Genomic DNA, 18,921 nt, shown 5'->3' with positions numbered 1-18,921 from the left:
ATTGAAAAAAGTACTGAAAGTTTCCTCACATTGAACTTGTCAATGAACAGATAACTAATGAATCAACCAATGGGAAAAGTCAGTGTACCTGTAGTTAGATATTATTCAGTGTGAGATGTATAACTGTAATGAATACCCAGTGTGAATAAGGTTCCATCCTTTTCTCTTTTCAGGCGTTTTGTATCTGTGACAAGCAGTTTCTGGTGAAACAAGAAGAGGAACATGTCACACAGTAAGTGTAACTTTTTAAATGATTAAACCTACCATTATAATGTCAATTTATTTACACATTCATGTAGTTTCATTTAAAACTTACAGGGTTAATGCCTTAATTAGCTGTTTGTAGAATATTTCCTCGACATTAGACAGTTCTCCCTACGAGTTCTCACATAGTTGTTTGCTATTCTAATTGTTTAATCAGGTGAAAATTATCCCGGTCAAGAGAAACATGAAAGCAACATGTTGAACATCATGTTGCTGGGTCATGCAGGCACTGGAAAGAGTGCTAGTGGAAACACAATCATTGGAACAAAGTGTTTTGAGTCTTCTGCAAGCTCTGCACCTGTTACTAGAGAGTGTCAGGTAGGACAGAGGAGGTTATTTGGGACAGAGGTTAAGGTCATTGATACCCCTGACTTCTTCCATGAATGTGTTAAAAATTCCGATGAAGATTGTAAAAAGCTCTGTGGGGTTGAGTCTAGTGTGTACTTATTGGTCCTTCAGATTGACCGATTCACAGAGGGTGAGAGAGGGATATTAGAACAATTGGAAGAAGCCTTGGGTAAAATCAGAGAGAAAACAATTGTTCTCTTCACTTTTGGAGAGCAACTGACAAATATCACCTTGGATGGTCCGTTAGGGTTAGGGTTAGCGATTGTGGAACTAATTGTGGGAGTAATCATTTATGAATTATTTTAATATGACATGAAAGCTTTCAGCTAAATGAGTAACTGCATTCATTCTAGAGTGCCGTTTCACTGTTTGTAGCTTATAACTGCTGACAAGAGTGGCAGTTAGCCTAGAGGTTAAGAGCGTTGGGCCAGTAACTGAAAGGTTACTGGTTTGATTCCCTGAGTCGACTAGGTGAAACATCTGTCAATGTACCCTTGAGCAAGGCACTCAACCATACTTGATCTCGATAAGAGTGTCTGTTTAAATGTGGCAGGTATTGAGAATGATGTATGCTTGGTGTATTTTCTTTAACCCATATTATTTACATTTTGTGACTTGTTTTATTGTTGTTTAAAAAAATATCAATTATTTTAGGTATAAGACAACACCATTCTTCTATTATGATAATTAATGTTTAATTACTGTCATCAATAAACCAATGTTTATGGTGGAAACAACAAGACTCACTAATTGCTTACATTTGTTCCCTGCTGTTTAATCACATAATATCGAGCTCAATTTGTTTCAGAAGGACATGAAATGTTAATAATATAAATGTAAAATGTGATGTATTAAAGTAACCCTGAGGAAGCAGTGATACTGTCCACAAATCTCTTCTATGTGAATCAAGCATGCACATCAGGAGATTAAAATATTTTATAACAATATTTAGCATCTGAGTCTTCTTTTGAGTCTTATTTACTGTTATTCAAGTTGTTTTTAAATAGGCTTTTTAAAACAATGCTCTGCAAATTTATGACATAACAATGAGACTGTATTACAGCAGCATATGAAGCGAAGAGGCAATATTTTCACATTTTCACAGAGAATTACAGCATTCAATATAGCAATTGGCCAAACTCTATACTACTGCTCGGTTTGGGATCTGATTAGCTCTTCCACTGACCCTTGAACAAGGGATCAGTCCCCCCAATAAACCTCTCTCCACCTGTGGATGGACTGTCAGACTGAAGCATGTCGTGGAAAATTGCAAGATTATGTTATAGTGCTTGTAAAATTATATTATAATCTTTGTATTGCATTAGAATGGTTGTTTTATTCGACAGAATAGAATCTGTCGACTATTGTGTGTTCAGTGTTCCACTGAGGATGGGCCTCTATGAGACAGCACTGACAGAGGAGATTTACGATTTCTTTGGCCAATAAATCCTAAAGAGTATTCCAGATAGTAAAGGTAATGTTTTTGTACTATGAAGTACCAGGAATGAGATTAGAACCTCGTTTTAGAGACCAAACTGAGCGATAATTTATAGCGAATGCAATCTGGCTAAGGGATACTCCTCTCTCAAGTAAAAGTCTTTCTTTTTGAACAGTTCCTATTATCTGTTGTTTGTCATGTCGACTAGGGGGGTGGATCTTTGCTATAAAAGATCTCAGTTGCCATTATGTTGGTACTCTCAGAGTTCATTATAGACACTGAATTGATCTGAGAGTCAAAGGGCTATTGTAAAGCTCATATTATTAAAGATTAAGTTTAAGTATAACTCTGACTAGTGTGTGGTTTGTAACTCTCCTCATTTGGTAATACAGGAAATTGCCACAACAAGCATTGAGGAGTTTTGATTGTGATCATCTTGCGCATAGATCCAATGTCTCTCCCAAGTCATCTGTTAAACACAGCCCACACAGGTTCTCAACCGTCGCACCCCGTCTGTATATGATAGAAATACCTTAATCATCAGTTAGCATCCAGAGACTTGGTCAACTCTGCCCTTCATCCATCTCTACTGTTTAACCTTCTATAACCTGTGAAAATCTGCTCTGATTGGCTAGCTGAGCATCATTCATGGCCAATTGTCTTATAAGGACCATTTGTTATAGAGCCTCTAACCTTTTTACTTCAACCCTTTCTTCCCTCACTCCAAGCGCATTGTCATGACAGACAGCGTGTCTTATTGCCACTATGCCCTCTACAGGTGAACTAGACACACTGCACTGACTCACACAGACACACATGCATTAAAATACATGACAAATTTGAAAAAACTCGATTAAAAGGATTTACCTTCACCCTTCCAGAACTCAATAGCAGTCCTGACCCTCAATAAAGACTTATATTGAATTAATTTATACTTAATTTTTCACACCATCAAAAGGGAACGTCTACACACTGGATAAGATGACTTATCTCAATTTGCACTCAAAGTGAAAGTGACTTTGAATAAAACACAGAACCACTCTGGCCATTGCTCTTAATATTCCTGTGATTCTTGAGAACTAGTCTAATCTTAAACTGTTTCGTCATACATCACTTATTATTATGGTCCCCTTTATAGGAAATGATGTACCATCCATGTACCCATACAGTATATTTATATGTACTTTGGCTTATATTAAACAGTATAAACTGGATGGTTCGAGCCCTGAATGCAGATTGGCTGACAGCCATGGTATATCAGACCGTATACCACAAGTATGACAAAACATTTATTTGTACTCTTTAAATTACGTTGGTAACCAGTAAATAATAGCAATAAGTCATCTCAGGGTTTGTGGTATATGACCAATATACCACGGCTAAGGGCTGCATCCAGGCTGTATACTCCACATTGCGTCATCCCTAAGAACAACTCTTAGCCGTGGTATATTGGTCATATACCACACCCCCTCGTGCATTATTACTTAAGTATGCTATTGTGTTATCTATGCTCCAGTTGTTATGAGTCAATAACCACTAATGGGAACAGCGTGATTTGTTTAATCAGTTTGAGTAACTCCATTGACTGTTTATTACCTTCTGTATCAGTGAGGGCCCTCCCTCCATCATGTTGGTCTGGGGTCGTCGACATCTCACCCCCAGTGTGTGTGTGTGTGTGTTGGCTGCTGCTGCATTTAAACTGAAAGGCGATGAAGCTGAAATGGAATTATAGAGCTACTCAATCCAATTTTCAAAAGCAAGTGTAACAGTATAACTTTAAACCGTCCCCTCGCCCCGACACGGGCGCGAACCAGGGACCCTCTGCACACATCAACAACAGTCACCCACGAAGCGTCGTTAGCCATCGCTCCACAAAAGCAGCGGCCCTTGCAGAGCAAGGGGCAACCCTACATAAAGTCTCAGAGCAAGTGACGTAAATGATTGAAATGCTACTAGCGCGTACCCGCTAACTAGCTAGCCATTTCACATCCGTTACACAAGATTAATAGCATCTTGCGTTATAGTTTTGGGAGGAGCACTAATCCCTTTGTCACACTCAAAAAATTCCCAAATGTTTTTTGGTGTTTTCGACCACTGTATCACAACTGAGACATATATCGGAATCCTTTAATTTACTTGGGATTTTGATTGTTTTCTCGCCACTTTTTCACTTGACGTCTTAATGTCTTTTGAATGGAGTAGGACATTGATCTGATTTTCTTTAGGATTCTTCTTGGTTTGGTTATTTACTACTCTACTATATTTTGAAATGTTACATGATGAATGAAAAGATAACCAAAGAGTTACGGTATATTGTGTCATATCCTGATGGGGAGGTTGACATACATTTTCTTGCCACCAGAGGGCAGTCTAGCTGCTTATATCAATCTTCAGTTGAAGGAAAGACATGGATGATACCATTCCCCTGGTCCTAACTGAGTTGATGTCCTATCTGGTATAATTCAATATCCACAGTATGGTTTAGTCATATGCTGCTCCCAGCTTTACTATTCCTAGACCACAAGGGCTTTGCTTGTACGATCTCTAAATTACCTGGCTCCTCCTAATGAATCAAATCAAATCAAATGTATTTATATAGCCATTCTTACATCAGCTGATATAACAAAGTGCCATACAGAAACCCAGCCTAAAACCCCTAAATCTAGCATAAATACTGGAGGCTGAGACAGGAGGGGTCAGGAGACACTGTGGCCCCATCCGATGATGCCCCCGGACAGGGCCAAACAGGAAGGATACAACCCCACCCACTCCGCTAAAGCACAGCCCCCACACCACTAGAGGATATCTGACACTCTATTCCCTATATAGTCAGGGTATAGTGCACTACTTTTGAACTGGGCCCATGGGGCTCTGGTCTAAAGTTGTGCACTATGTCGGGAAAAGGGTGCCTTTTGGGACACTGTCCCTGGGTATGTAAGTTAGCTCATCCATTATGCGGTATGAATGCACTGGTAATTTTCCAGGAACTGACATTAGAGGGCCATAGAGACAACAAAGTAAAGTTAGAGGAGGAGAAAGGTGAGAGGGAGAGACAGGTCAGGATATCATAGCTTTACCCTCACTCAGAGAATGACTCAATCAGACATGATAGAGAGAGAGAGTGAGTTGCCCAGAACCTTTTATTTCTCTATTTCTGGTTAGGTCAGGGTGTGACTAGGGTGGGTAGTCTAGTTTTTTATTTTCTATGTTGGCCTGGTATGGTTCCGAATCAGAGGCAGCTGTCTATCGCTGTCTCTGATTGGGGATCATTTTTAGGCAGCCTTTCCCCACCTGTTGTGTGTGGGATCTTGATTTTGTATTGTTGCTTTTTAGCCCTACAAAGCTGTACGTTTCGTTTTGTTACTCTTCATTGTTTTGTTACTGGTTCACATTAATAGACATGATGAACGCCTTCCACACTGCACCTTGGTCCAATCCTTCCAACAACGATCGTTACAGTCAGACATGATAGAGAGAGCTGAGTCAGACATGATAGATAGAGCTGTCATACATGATAGATAGAGCTGAGTCATATATGTCACCATACATTATAGTGGTAGACAGGGGAGGGGTCTCTTTGATCTATCTCCAATGGTTACTTACTGTAAACAGATGTGGGGGACAGCCTGTTATCTATTATATAATGAATTAATAAAGCTGCTGTTTAACCATCTGGGTGATGATAGATATAGCATCTCACTGAAGGGCTTGTTTTTGTGAATGACAGCAACCTGTCTATAGTCATAAAGCCCAGACCCAGTCCTCTCCACTCCCTCAGGGAGGTGCGCTGCTGTAGTCCTAGCAGACATCACCATTTATTCAGCTAGACACATGAAGATTAAAGTGGATGGTGATGTTGACAGCAGACTGGGTCCCTTTTTACCCCTCCAATCACAGACACGCTTCCTCACCCATCCAGCTGACTTATGGGACGGGGGTATTGTTTGTCCGAGTCACTTCCTGTGAGGTCATGGCTTTGATTCAGAGGCTGTATAGTCCGGCACAGTGGATGCGTCACAATACCCATAAAAGCATGGAAATAGTTCTAAGAGTTTGATTCAGAGGTTGAATGAGGTCCCGTATCTAACACTCTGTCTGGATGTGATACTGTATAACATCCCCTATCTAACACTCTGTCTGGGTGATGATGCTGTATAACATCCCCTATCTAACACTCTGTCTGGATGTGATACTGTATAACATCCCCTGTCTAACACTCTGTCTGGATGTGATACTGTATAACATCCCCTACAGTATGTAACACATTGTGATCGTTTTAGCACATCAAATAGTGTCTCTAAGAATAAACCTGAGCATAATATATGTCCACAGTTTAGTCCAGAATAGGTAAATAGTTAAGCATTGCAGTCTTGCGGCAAAGATGGCGGCAAAATTCGGCATTTTTATATCGAAATAAGATGATTCATTAAATCAATGCAGCCTATTTGGATCATGATGACCATAGAGATGATGGAAAATGGAAAATAGTTATGCTGCATGAATAAAATTAAATAACACTCTAATGCCAATGTTTGTACAAAGTTTCAGAAAATGCAGCTCATTTATAAATTGTGTTTTCATTCATAATTTTCAGGAGGTGCTGCAGCACCCTCAGCACCCATACTTCCCAAGGCAATTTACCTTCCTGAAAAAATGTTCCCTATACTTTGCTTAAACCTGTTCTGCCCGTTCATAACTTGTTTCCTGCTTGTAGAAGGAGGATATGCTTACAGGAATCCTTTTCTCTAACTATAAGTCACATGATTTCATGAGGAAATGTTTCTGCAGTGAGGGTGTGTAATGCTAAGGTATCAAGGAGTCTTTGGATGAAAGTGAACAAGATGCATTACAGACATTGTTAAAATAACTGTTTTAATTAAATCTGACCAGACCAGGTCACACCCTAAAAGAAGACAATGTTCAAATGTAGTCCATGAAGAGGCATTAGGATTATGTGGACAGCTTTTCTGCTGTAAAATTACAAACTGCAGTATCTGCATTTTTGTAAAAAAAATTGTTAAGACCAAAATCAGGCTTTATGGTATCTGTTTTATCTTGTTACAAAGGCTGCATTTACACAGGCAGCCCAATTCTGATATTTCTTCCACTAACTGGTCTTTTGACCAATCACATCAGATATTTTCACATCAGATCTTTTTCAGAGCAGATCTGATTGGTCAAAGTGTCCTGGTTCAATTATCTTCTGTTTAATAGAAAATAGAGTGCTACATTTGCAGTAACAACAAAATCCAAGTAAAAACTAAGGCAAACAGCACTAAGTGACGGTACTTCACTCTGGCTTTGTTCCACCGTGTTTGATTGCAGTTACAGAGGTTTTCCCTGGTATTCTTTCAGGCCATCCTGACCATGACACACACACCAAGGCTGCCTTTACACAGGCAGCCCAATTCTGATAAATGTTTTACTAATTGATATTTAACCACTCAGATCAGCTCTGAGAAAGATCTGATGTGAAAAGATCTGATGTGATTGGTCAAAAGACCAATTAGTGGCCAAAATAATCAGAATTGGGCTGCCTGTGTAAAAGCAGCAAAATCCTGCAGAAACATGATGGTTGAACTCGCATTGACCTGCAAATAACCAGATAAATCATATCAAGTCACATTCTATTGGTCACATACAAATATTTAGCCGATGTTATTGAGGGTGTAGCGAAATGCTTGTGTGACAGTCTTACAATGATACTTGTGCAGTCAAGTATTTCTTAAAAGTATAAACATTCTATAGGATGAAATAGCTTTAGGGTTAGACAACATTCAAAACATGAAAACATTAAATACAGTTGGAATGTAGTTAGAACTCTCAAACTGTCTCCATCAAACAGAAAAACAACAGTACATTTGGATAAACACAGTTAGACTTCAATAGTGCACTTTGATTTTGCATTACCCATATAGATGTTTAAGGTCATACAAAGGCAGAGTGGAGTATCAGCATTTTAGGGTCATAGGTCCGATCAGTGGTAATGGTTGATATGCATAAAACATTACTTCATAATAAAATAAAACATCAGAGCGTTATCGCTTATCTACCTACAAAATACAGTCGTGGCCAAAAGTTTTAAGAATGATACAAATATTAATTTCCACAAAGTTAGCTGCTTCAGTGTCTTTAGATATGTTTGTCAGATGTTACTATGGAATACTGAAGTATAATTACAAGCAGTTCATAAGTGTCAAAGGCTTTTATTGACAATTACATGAAGTTGATGCAAAGAGTCAATATTTGCAGTGTTGACCCTTCTTTTTCAAGACCTCTGCAATCCGCCCTGGCATGCTGTCAATTAACTTCTGGGCCACATCCTGACTGATGGCAGCCCATTCTTGCATAATCACTGCTTGGAGTTTGTCAGAATTTGTGTGTTTTTGTTTGTCCACCCGCCTCTTGAGGATTGACCACAAGTTCTCAATGGGATTAAAGGTCTGGGGAGTTTCCTGGCCATGGACCCAAAATATCGATGTTTTGTTCCCCGGGCCACTTAGTTATCACTTTTGCCTTATGGCAAGGTGCTCCATCATGCTGGAAAAGGCATTGTTTGTCACCAAACTGTTCCTGGATGGTTGAGAGAAGTTGCATTCGGAGGATGTGTTGATGCCATTCTTTATTCATGGCTGTGTTCTTGGGCAAAATTGTGAGTGATCCCACTCCATTGGCTGTCAAGCAACGACACACATGAATGGTCTCAGGATGCTTTACTGTTGGCATGACACAGGACTGATGGTAGCGCTCACCTTGTCTTCTCCGGAAAAGCTTTTTTCGGGATGCCCCAAAAAATCGCAAAGGGGATTCATCAGAGAAAATGACTTTACCCCAGTCCTCAGAAATCCAATCCCTGTACCTTTTGCAGAATATCAGTCTGTCCCTGATGTTTTTCCTGGAGAGAAGTGGCTTCTTTGCTGCCCTTCTTGACACCAGGCCATCCTCCAAAGGTCTTCGCCTCACTGTGTGTGCAGATGCACTCACACCTGCCTGTTGCCATTCCTGAGCAAGCTCTGTACTGGTGGTGCCCCGATCCCGCAGCTGAATCAACTTTAGGAGACGTTCCTGGCACTTGCTGGACTTTCTTGGGCGCCCTGGAGCCTTCTTCACAACAATTGAACCGCTCTCCTTGAAGTTCTTGATGATCTGATAAATGGTTGATTTAGGTGCAGTCTTACTGGCAGGAATATCCTTGCCGGTGAAGCCCTTTTTGTGCAAAGCAAGGATGATGGCACGTGTTTCCTTGCAGGTAACCATGGTTGACCGAGGAAGAACAATGATTCCAACCACCACCCTCCTTTTGAAGCTTCCAGTTTATTATTCGAGCTTAATCAGCATGACAGAGTGATCTCCAGCCTTGTCCTCGTCAACACTCAAACCTGTGTTAACGAGAGATTCACTGACATGATGTCAGCTCATCCTTTTGTGGCAGGGCTGAAATGAAGTGAAAATGTTTTTTGGGGATTCAGTTAATTTGCATGGCAAAGAGGGACTTTACAATTAATTGCAATTCATCTGATCACTCTTCATAACATTCTGGAGTATATGCAAATTGCCATCATACAAACTGAGGCAGCAGACTTTGTGAAAATTAATATTTGTGTCATTCTCAAAACTTTTGGCCACGACTGTAAACTTGAAATACATTTTTCTCAGATTCACTGTTTGCATAGACTGCTTTTTGCCTTTGGAGGGCAGTTCAGGTGGCTTCCCTTTGTCATGTAAAAGTCTTCCCAGTGTGAAATAGTTCCCAGGTCAATAATTGTACATGCGTCTCTTTATGTGGATGGCTGAGCTCGTGCGGATGTTTCTCTCACTTACTTATGTTTCTCTGGGAAGATTTTTACATGGCACCCGGCCCTTGCCCTTAGTCTGCCTCCTGTCCCTCATATCCCCATGGGTACACCTTCTTGAAAACAATGACACTATACTTTGCTTAAACTTGTTCTACCAGTTCATGTCCTTAAAGATTAGAATGTTCCAATGTGGTTAGCCAAAGATATGACAAGATAGTTCACACATTCATCATTCAGGACAGGGTTACTATCAAACAGATACAGTGGGGCAAAAAAGTATTTAGTCAGCCACCAATTGTGCAAGTTCTCCCACTTAAAAAGATGAGAGAGGCCTGTAATTTTCATCAGAAGATTGGGAGAATGTCATATGGTCAGATGAAACCAAAATAGAACTTTTTTGGTAAAAACTCAACTCGTCGTGATTGGAGGACAAAGAATGCTGAGTTGCATCCAAAGAACACCATACTTACTGTGAAGCATCGGGGTGGAAACATCATGCTTTGGGGCTGTTTTTCTGCAAAGGGACCAGGACGACTGATCCGTGTAAAGGAAAGAATGAATGGGGCCATGTATCGTGAGATTTTGAGTGAAAACCTCCTTCCATCAGCAAGGGCATTGAAGATGAAACGTGGCTGGGTCTTTCAGCATGACAATGATCCCAAACACACCGCCCGTTCAACAAAGGAGTGGCTTCGTAAGAAGCATTTCAAGGTCCTGGAGTGACCTAGCCAGTCTCCAGATCTCAACCCCATAGAAAATCTTTGGAGGGAGTTGAAAGTCCGTGTTGCCCAGCAACAGCCCCAAAACATCACTACTCTAGAGGAGATCTGCATGGAGGAATGGGCCAAAATACCAGCAACAGTGTGTGAAAACCTTGTGAAGACTTACAGAAAACGTTTGACCTCTGTCATTGCCAACAAAGGGTATATAACAAAGTATTGAGGTAAACTTTTGTTATTGGCCAAATACTTATTTTCCACCATAATTTGCAAATAAATTCATTAAAAATCCTACAATGTGATTTTCTGGATTTTTTTTTCTCATTTTGTCTGTCATAGTCGAAGTGTACCTGTGATGAAAATTACAGGCCTCTCTCATCTTTTTAAGTGGGAGAACTTGCACAATTGGTGGCTGACTAAATACTTTTTTGCCCCACTGTATGTCACATTTCTGGTTAGTCCATAACTTGTTTCCAGTTTGTAGCAGGGCGCATTTACAGGAAACCGTTCTCTAAATAAAAGTCTTATGATTTCATGACAAAAAAAATCTGCAGTGAGGGTGTGTAATGTAATGCCAAAGTGTCCTTTGATGAATGTGAACAAGATGGATAACCAATATTGTTAAAATAACTGTTTTAATTAAATCTGACCAGACCAGGTCACACCCTAAAAGAAGACAATGTTCAAATGTAGTCCATGAAGAGGTATTAGGATTAGGTGCACAGCTATTCTGTCATACAATTGCAGACTGCAGTAAAAGTACATTTAGTTAAAATTGAGTTAATACCGAAATCAGGGCTTATTGTATCTGTTTCATATTGTGACATAGGTTCCTGGTTCAATTATCTTCCGTTTCAGAGAAAACGGAGTGTCAAATTTGCAGGAACTACAAAATCCAAGTAAAACCCAAGGCAAAGTGAAGTCACTAGGTGAAGTTACTGCACTCTGGCTTTGTTCCAGCATGTTTTCACTGCAGTGACTACGGTTTTCCTTGGTATTCTATCAGGCTCTGAGTTCAGGCCATCCTGATCATGACACACACCTTCACACACACCATTAGACAGCCAGTAATCCAGTTATCACCAGAATAAACACAGCACAATCCCACGGAAACATGATGGTTGAACTCACATTGAACCACAAATAAAGAAAGACAGCAAATGACAGAGTAATAATGATAGTTACACAAAGTCAAATGCAGTACCTTCCGTAATTATTGGGACAGTGAAGCATTTTTCCTTCTTTTGGCTCTATACTTCAAAAGTATGGATGTGAAATTAAACAATGACTATGAGGCAGACGGTCAGCTTTAATTTGAGTGTATTTTCATCCATATCGGGTGAACAGTTGAGAAATTACAGCACGTTTTGTACATAGTCCCCCCATTTTAGGGTAGAAAAAGTATTGGGACAAATTCACTTACAGTATATGTAGTAAAACGTTAAGAATTTCATATTCATAGCATGCAATGAAGCTTGTGACTACAAATTAGTAGGATGCATTTTCTGTTTTAGTTGTGTTTCAGATGATTTTGTGCCCAATATAAATGAATGGTGAACAATGTATTGTGTCATTTCGGAGTCACTTTTATTGTAAATAAGAGGAGAATATGTTTCTAAACACTTCAATTGTGAATAATGATGAGTGAGAACGTTTCACATGCACAAATATCATAGTGCACTTTGCTTTTGCATTACCCATATAGCTGTGGAAGGTCATACAATGGCAGAGTGCAGTATCAACATTTTAGGGGTCATAGGTCAGATCAGTGGTCATGGTTGATATGCATAATTTATTTTCTTCATAATAAGATAAAACATCAATGGAATATCACTTATGTACCTAAAAACATATTTGTCTGGCCAGCAAAATAAACTTTAAAGCCATTTTTCTCAGATTCACTGCATGTGTAGACTTTTTTTGTAGTGCAGTTTTGCTCTAGTCTCTGTAGTCAAGATGCTTCTCCCTCCACCGCTCAGACCATTCTACCTCCATTTTGCCTCAATTCCCAAATGGTTTGATTCCGTTCAATTTGTTGTATCTCATGTATGTGCTAATGTAAATACGCTTTTGGCTGTCATAGTACACATGAAACAAAATGACATAAACCAAGACAATATGAAATTTCAACTCATTTAAAAGTGTGTTAACTGTGGTAACAAGACCAACTGATGCATATTCATTGTTACTGTTTGTCAGCAGTTTTATTTTAAAGTGCATCTGTGTTTTACCTTGATCTCAATTTCTGTATGCGTATAGCCGTGGGAAGTAGGGGTGCTTAATAGTCCTGTATTAGCGGACCTATATTGACATCTGTAGCATGTGCAAAAGAAAATGGCAGCACCCCAGGCAAAAATGTGTTTAAAGGCCAAGTGGTCAAAAAAATTGTTCCATAATACAATACAAGCTGTGATGATGTTGGATTAATCTATTTAGTCATGTTTGATTATTATAATTGTGTCTGCTTCTTTACCCATCAACCAATCGGTGCTGTTCTTTATGAGCGATTGGAAAAGATGACTGGTGTTGTCTGAGAATCAAGGGGGCCTAGTCCTATGAGTTGTTGGTTTAGGCTGAGTGGAATCAAGGGGGACTAGGCCTATGAGTTGTTGGTTTAGGCTGAGTGGGCTCAAGGGGGACTAGAACTATGAGTGGTTGGTTTAGGCTGAGTGGACTCAAGGGGGACTAGGCCTATGAGTGTTTGGTTTAGGCTGAGTGGGCTCAAGGGGGACTAGGCCTATGAGTTGTTGGTTTAGGCTGAGTGGGCTCAAGGGGGACTAGGCCTATGAGTGGTTGGTTTAGGCTGAGTGGCCTCAAAGGTGACTAGGCCTATGAGTGGGCGGTTTAGGCTGAGTGGGCTCAAGGGGGACTAGACCTATGAGTGGTTGGTTTAGGCTGAGTGGACTCAAGGGGGACTAGGCCTATGAGTGTTTGGTTTAGGCTGAGTGGGCTCAAGGGGGACTAGGCCTATGAGTTGTTGGTTTAGGCTGAGTGGGATCAAGGGGGACTAGGCCTATGAGTGGTTAGTTTAGGCTGAGTGGGCTCAAGGGGGACTAGGCCTATGAGTTGTTGGTTTAGGCTGAGTGGAATCAAGGGGGACTAGGCCTATGAGTTGTTGGTTTAGGCTGAGTGGACTCAAGGGGGACTAGGCCTATGAGTTGTTGGTTTAGGCTGAGTGAGCTCAAGGGGGACTAGGCCTATGAGTGGTTGGTTTAGGCTCAGTGCTTTTCTACTGTAGATCTCTGCTCTGAATCACTGTCTGACATATTTTTGGTTTTCATTACTCTTATTCTGTTCACCTTGTAGTCACCATGTCTGTTGTTGACCTGACTATTGGTTGCACTGTGTTTGTGTGAACTTTGAGCATATGCTTCACATGACTGTACAGACACAGCAGACACAGCAGTCGTTAGATATTTTGATGTGCAACCTGGAATAAAAATGTTATGGTGTACAGCAGGTTAGCCACCAGGGGGAGACTTGTCAAGGCCTGGTGAAAGACGGAGTCTACATCATGTGGCGATGGCTCTCTCTGTTGGACGTGCCAGGTCTCGACGGGCTCTCCAGCCAGGAATAATTGGGTCTGATTGTGGTTGGTGAGTAATCAAGGGGCTGATCGCTCACCAGCTGGACGAGTCCCATAAAGCTGCCAGAAGGGCAGCACACGGGGTGGGGACTGGGGAAGAGAGGTTACTCCCGTATAGTCTTGCTCAGTACCAGAGATAACAGAGGGAGCTCGGTTTTGTTCCCCACAGGATACAGCAATACCCCGGACGGTATCACGGAGGAGGTCTCCTGGAGGAGAACATATTATTTTCTCTTTGTTTATTATTTAAATAAACACCCTTGAAACCGAGCTAATACAATTCTGCCTGTGTCTGATCTGTGTAAATGTCTTGACCAAACCCCCTGGTCTACCACAAGTGGTGGAGAATGCAGGATTTCTGATAACATGGTAAGATCACGGTTGACGTTTATGCAGCATCAGCATGGATGAGTCGATAGCTCAGTTCTTCCAGGCCCAACAAGCACAACAGGCAGTTCAATAATGTCCGCCTCGTTGAGGAAATCCGGATGCTACAAGGAGGAGCGTCTACTGAATCGCATCCAAACCAGTTTTAATAAAGCTAACATAGGACTACAACATCGAAACATACCTCAGCACGTTTGAATGAACAACGCTATGGGAAGGATGGCCAAGGCTGAAGTGGGCAAGTCTGCTGGCCCTGTTTCTGTCCGGGAATGCTCAAAAGGCATATTGGGACTTAAGCGAAAAAAACAGGCGGCTAACTACGATGGTCTCAAATGGGAGATACTCAGCCGCTACGGGTACAGCCTGGCCCATCGGGCGCAACTGTTCCACGACCGGAGGTTCGTGGCTGAAGCCTCCCCCTGAGCCCAGATGAGCGACCTACTGCGCATCACCAGGGCATGGATCCTAACTGACGTGTCCATCCTCTCCATCATAGACAGTGGTCATGGATCCTATCTTACGGGCGCTACTCCACGACATGAAGAGGGCAGAGAATCTATGCACACCCCAGACCTTGGAGGGCTTCCTGGGAGTAGTGGAGATGCATCAGAACACAGAGGCCCTGCTGAAGGGTAGCCGGGCCGAGTTGGAGACCCGTCCGAGGGGACGGAAGGACACCCCCACCTGCGTATACGCCGAACTAACTGTCAGCGGGGCCAAAGGGCCGCAGACCTGCGGAGAGACGGCTCAGGGAGAGCCAACGCGCCGCCGCCGACCCCAGGTAGATGGAGACCAAAGGATGTGTTTTGAGTGTGGCACCCGGGGGCACCTTGCATGAAATTGCCTGGCTCGAGAGGAGTCGATGCCATCAGCAAGCCCCGGAGGCGAGTTGGGCCACGCAGTGAACTACATGACCTCCTGATGGACCCATGGTCCCTGTGAAAGTCGATGGACACAACACTGAAGCTCTATTGGACTCCAAACAGTATCCGACCGTACATGCCAACATCGTGATGCCACAAGGGTGCTGCCAGATGGTGGTGGGTGCCATACCAGAGTTACGGTACCTCTCCTCGTGGGACAAGATTGTCCGCTGTTCACGACACTGTGGAGGCATGACCTGAGGATAAAGGTACGAGCCGGCGGGAGACGAGAGCGAGGAAAACCCGTCGCATGCGCGGTCCGGAAGCAAGCGGTTGACAAACCCCTTTCTAAGGGTTCGGAGTCGGAGTCCGAGGGGGTGCCGGGACCCAACCTCCCTGGTGAACAACTGGTGGAGGAGACCATCCTCCCCCTCATCGATTTCGAGGGACCAGCTGAGACACCCACCATCAAATCAAATCTGTCACATACACATGGTTAGCAGATGTTATTGCGAGTTTAGCGAAATTCTTGTGCTTCTACTTCCGACAGTAGAGCCGCCGCAGCCCAAGTAATAGCGGTGGATGGCCAGCTACTTCCAGGGGGAGTGACTGGCGATGGTCCCATTTCCAAATCAAGAACAAACTTTTCTATCAGGGATCCCACCAACAGGGGGAACTTCGAGAGGTACTGTTGCATGCCCGGACGGTACGTGGGAAACGCTCTTCAGCAGGCCCACACCCACCTGTTGGGGGCGCACCTGGGAATGGAGAAGACCCGGGAACGGATCACTGCCCGGTTCCACTGGCCCGAGATGAGGAGGGCCATGGAAGACTATTGTCGCAGCTGCCCGGAGTATCAAAACCCTGCCCCAAAACCACACTTCTAAAAACTCGCTGATCCACCTACCGATCATCAGGGTGCCCTTTGAACGCATCGCCACGGACATAGTCTGACCCCTAGTAAAAACGGCACGAGGACACCAGTACATTTCCTGGTAATAGTAGATTATGTCACCCGGTATTCCGAGGCCCTAAGGGTGGCGGTCTCCAAGGGAATCGCCCAGGAGCTGTTCCACCTTTTTAGCCAGCTGGGCATCCCGAACGAGATCCTGACCAACCAAGGTAACGAGTTCATGTCCCACCTAATAAAATATTTTTGTGCTCTCCTCCAGATCCGGACCTCTGTCTTTGGGCTCGTTGAGCGGTTCAGTAAAATGCTTAAACAAATGCTACCCCACCTAATGTTCTCGGTCCAAGAAGTGCGCCGCTCATCCACCGGGTTTCAAACTCCTCTACGGGAGGAGGCCACGCTGCCAATTGGACCTCGCCAAGGAGATGTGGGAAGCCCAGCCGACCCACTTACGCAGCGTGGTAGAACACGTGGAAACGATGAGGGAGCGGATGACAGCCATATGACCAGTGGTAAGGGAACATATGGAGAAGGCCCAATGCGCCTAAGTCCAGGTCTACAATCGGTGAACCCAGCCCTGAGAAATCCAGGTGGGAGACAAGGTGCTGGTCCCCCTTAATCCCCATGGCAGAAAGTAAGTTCCTGGTAACATGGCACGGGCCGTACGAGATGATAGAGAAGCTGGGACCTGTCAATTACTTCGTACGGCTGCAGGGGAATCGGAAACACCAACAGATTTACCATGTGAACCTATTGAAGCCTAGGAAGCACGGCAGTGTTCTCAGAGAAGCCGGGCTGCACGACCCTCATTGAACAACATATCCGCACCCGCAAAGGGGAAACGGTACGAAAGAGGCCATATCGTATCCCCGAGTCCCGAAGGTAGGCTGCGAAGCAGAAAGTGGAGGCTATGCTGAGAATGGGGATCATCGAAGAGTCCCACAGCGCATGGTACAGCCCCATCGTGTCGGTGCCCAAACTGGACAGTAGCCTGCGCTTTTGTAATGACTTCTGCGATGTGAACGACATCAGCTTGTTTGACTCTTACACCATGCCGAGGGTGGACAAGCTCATCGACCGATTAGGACCGGCCGGTTACATCAGCACCCTCGACCTGAGCAAAGGATATTGGCAGGTATCGTTGGCAACCTCCTCCCGGGAGAAGACAGCGTTTTCGACACCGGACGGCTTATATCAATACCGGGTGCTCCCATTCAGTCTCCACGGAGCCCCACCCTTGTTCCAGCGCCTGATGGACCGAGTTCCTTGACCTCACCAACAGTATGTAATGGCCTGTTTGGATGATATCATCATCCACAGCCAAGGTTGGGAAGAAGACCTGACGCGCCTCTAGGTGGTGCTGGATGCGCTCAGGCAAGCTGGTTTGACAGCGAACCCAAAGAAATGCAAGCTAGTGTTCGAGGAGGTGGAGTACCTGGGGTATTTGATCGGACAGGGGAACGTCAAGCCCCAAGAGAGGAGGTTCCACGCGGTACTGTTCCACGCATCAAGACACAGGTCATGTCCTTCCTGGGACTGGCAGGATACTACATATGGTTTATCCCCAACTTTGCAGCCAAAGCTCTGTGCTCCCATCCGATTCTCGTAACACCCGATTTTCAGGTACCGATGTTGGTCAAGACGGACGCATGCAACATGGGACTAGGGGCACCCCATCGTGTACATAAGCCAAAATGTGACACCCAGAGAAAAAACGTGTTTTATTATCGAGAAAGAGTGCCTAGCAGTGAAGTGGGCGCCAGACACTCGAGTCTTACCTGTTGGGCAACCACTTCACCCTGGTCACAGACCATGCTCCCCTGGTCTGGATGGCCAGGGGAAGGGACACAAACGATCGGGTCACCAGGGCGTTCTTGTCCCTTCAACTCTTCTCATTTTCTGTTGTGCACAGGTCAATTATGTTAATCTACTCTTGTTAATCTACTCTCTAATCTAATCTCTCAGACCGCACTGGCGAGCAAATCTATACTTTGTATTAAATTAAATTTACAGTGAGAACTAGGAGTTCTTCAAGTTTAGCACTGTATCCACACATGTTTCTGGTGTTCCTAAATTCTGTCCGATACTCGAAATGTAGGTGTCACAGATAGGGTGCAGCAGTGCTAACTTTTGTAATCACATTAACAATTTTTTCATAAGTTAACAGTATTTTCTGGTGGTTTGTAAAAAAATGAAGTGAAACCTACATCCCATTACAATGTGATTTGAGAGATGTGTTCTCAGAGATTTTAAGGAATCTCAAACTAATAAAGTCATGACAGCTAGAGTAAATAGTAGCCTATGTGTGTGTGTGTGTGTGTGTGTTTAGCCTTGACACCTTGGCATTACACACCCTCAGTGCAGAAACATTTTCTCATGAAATCATGTGAAATCATGTTAGATGAAAAAAGGATTCCTGTAAACTCGCCCTGCTACGAGCAGGAAACAAGTTATGGACGAACCAGAAATGTAACATATCTGTTTGATAGTAACCCTGTCCTGAATGATGAATGTGTGAACTATCTTGTCATATCTTTGGCTAACCACATTGGAACATTCTAATCTTTAAGGACATGAACTGGTAGAACAAGTTTAAGCAAAGTATAGTGC

At 43.2% G+C, this 18,921-nt stretch overlaps 1 protein-coding gene across 1 annotated transcript in view; it reads right to left on the bottom strand.

Annotated features, from left to right (window-relative positions):
• The window catches only part of LOC129864907 (dual specificity tyrosine-phosphorylation-regulated kinase 2), a 501,483-nt gene that overhangs the window by 97,857 nt on the left and 384,705 nt on the right, over positions 1-18,921 (bottom strand). The gene's annotated exons all lie outside the window — the stretch shown is intronic.

The sequence above is a fragment of the Salvelinus fontinalis genome, chromosome 11, assembly GCF_029448725.1.
Source record: "Salvelinus fontinalis isolate EN_2023a chromosome 11, ASM2944872v1, whole genome shotgun sequence".
In the NCBI taxonomy this organism is placed as follows: Eukaryota; Metazoa; Chordata; class Actinopteri; order Salmoniformes; family Salmonidae; genus Salvelinus; species Salvelinus fontinalis.
The sequence above is the reverse complement of the archived record's forward strand: the minus strand, read 5'-3'. Positions and strand labels throughout refer to the sequence as shown.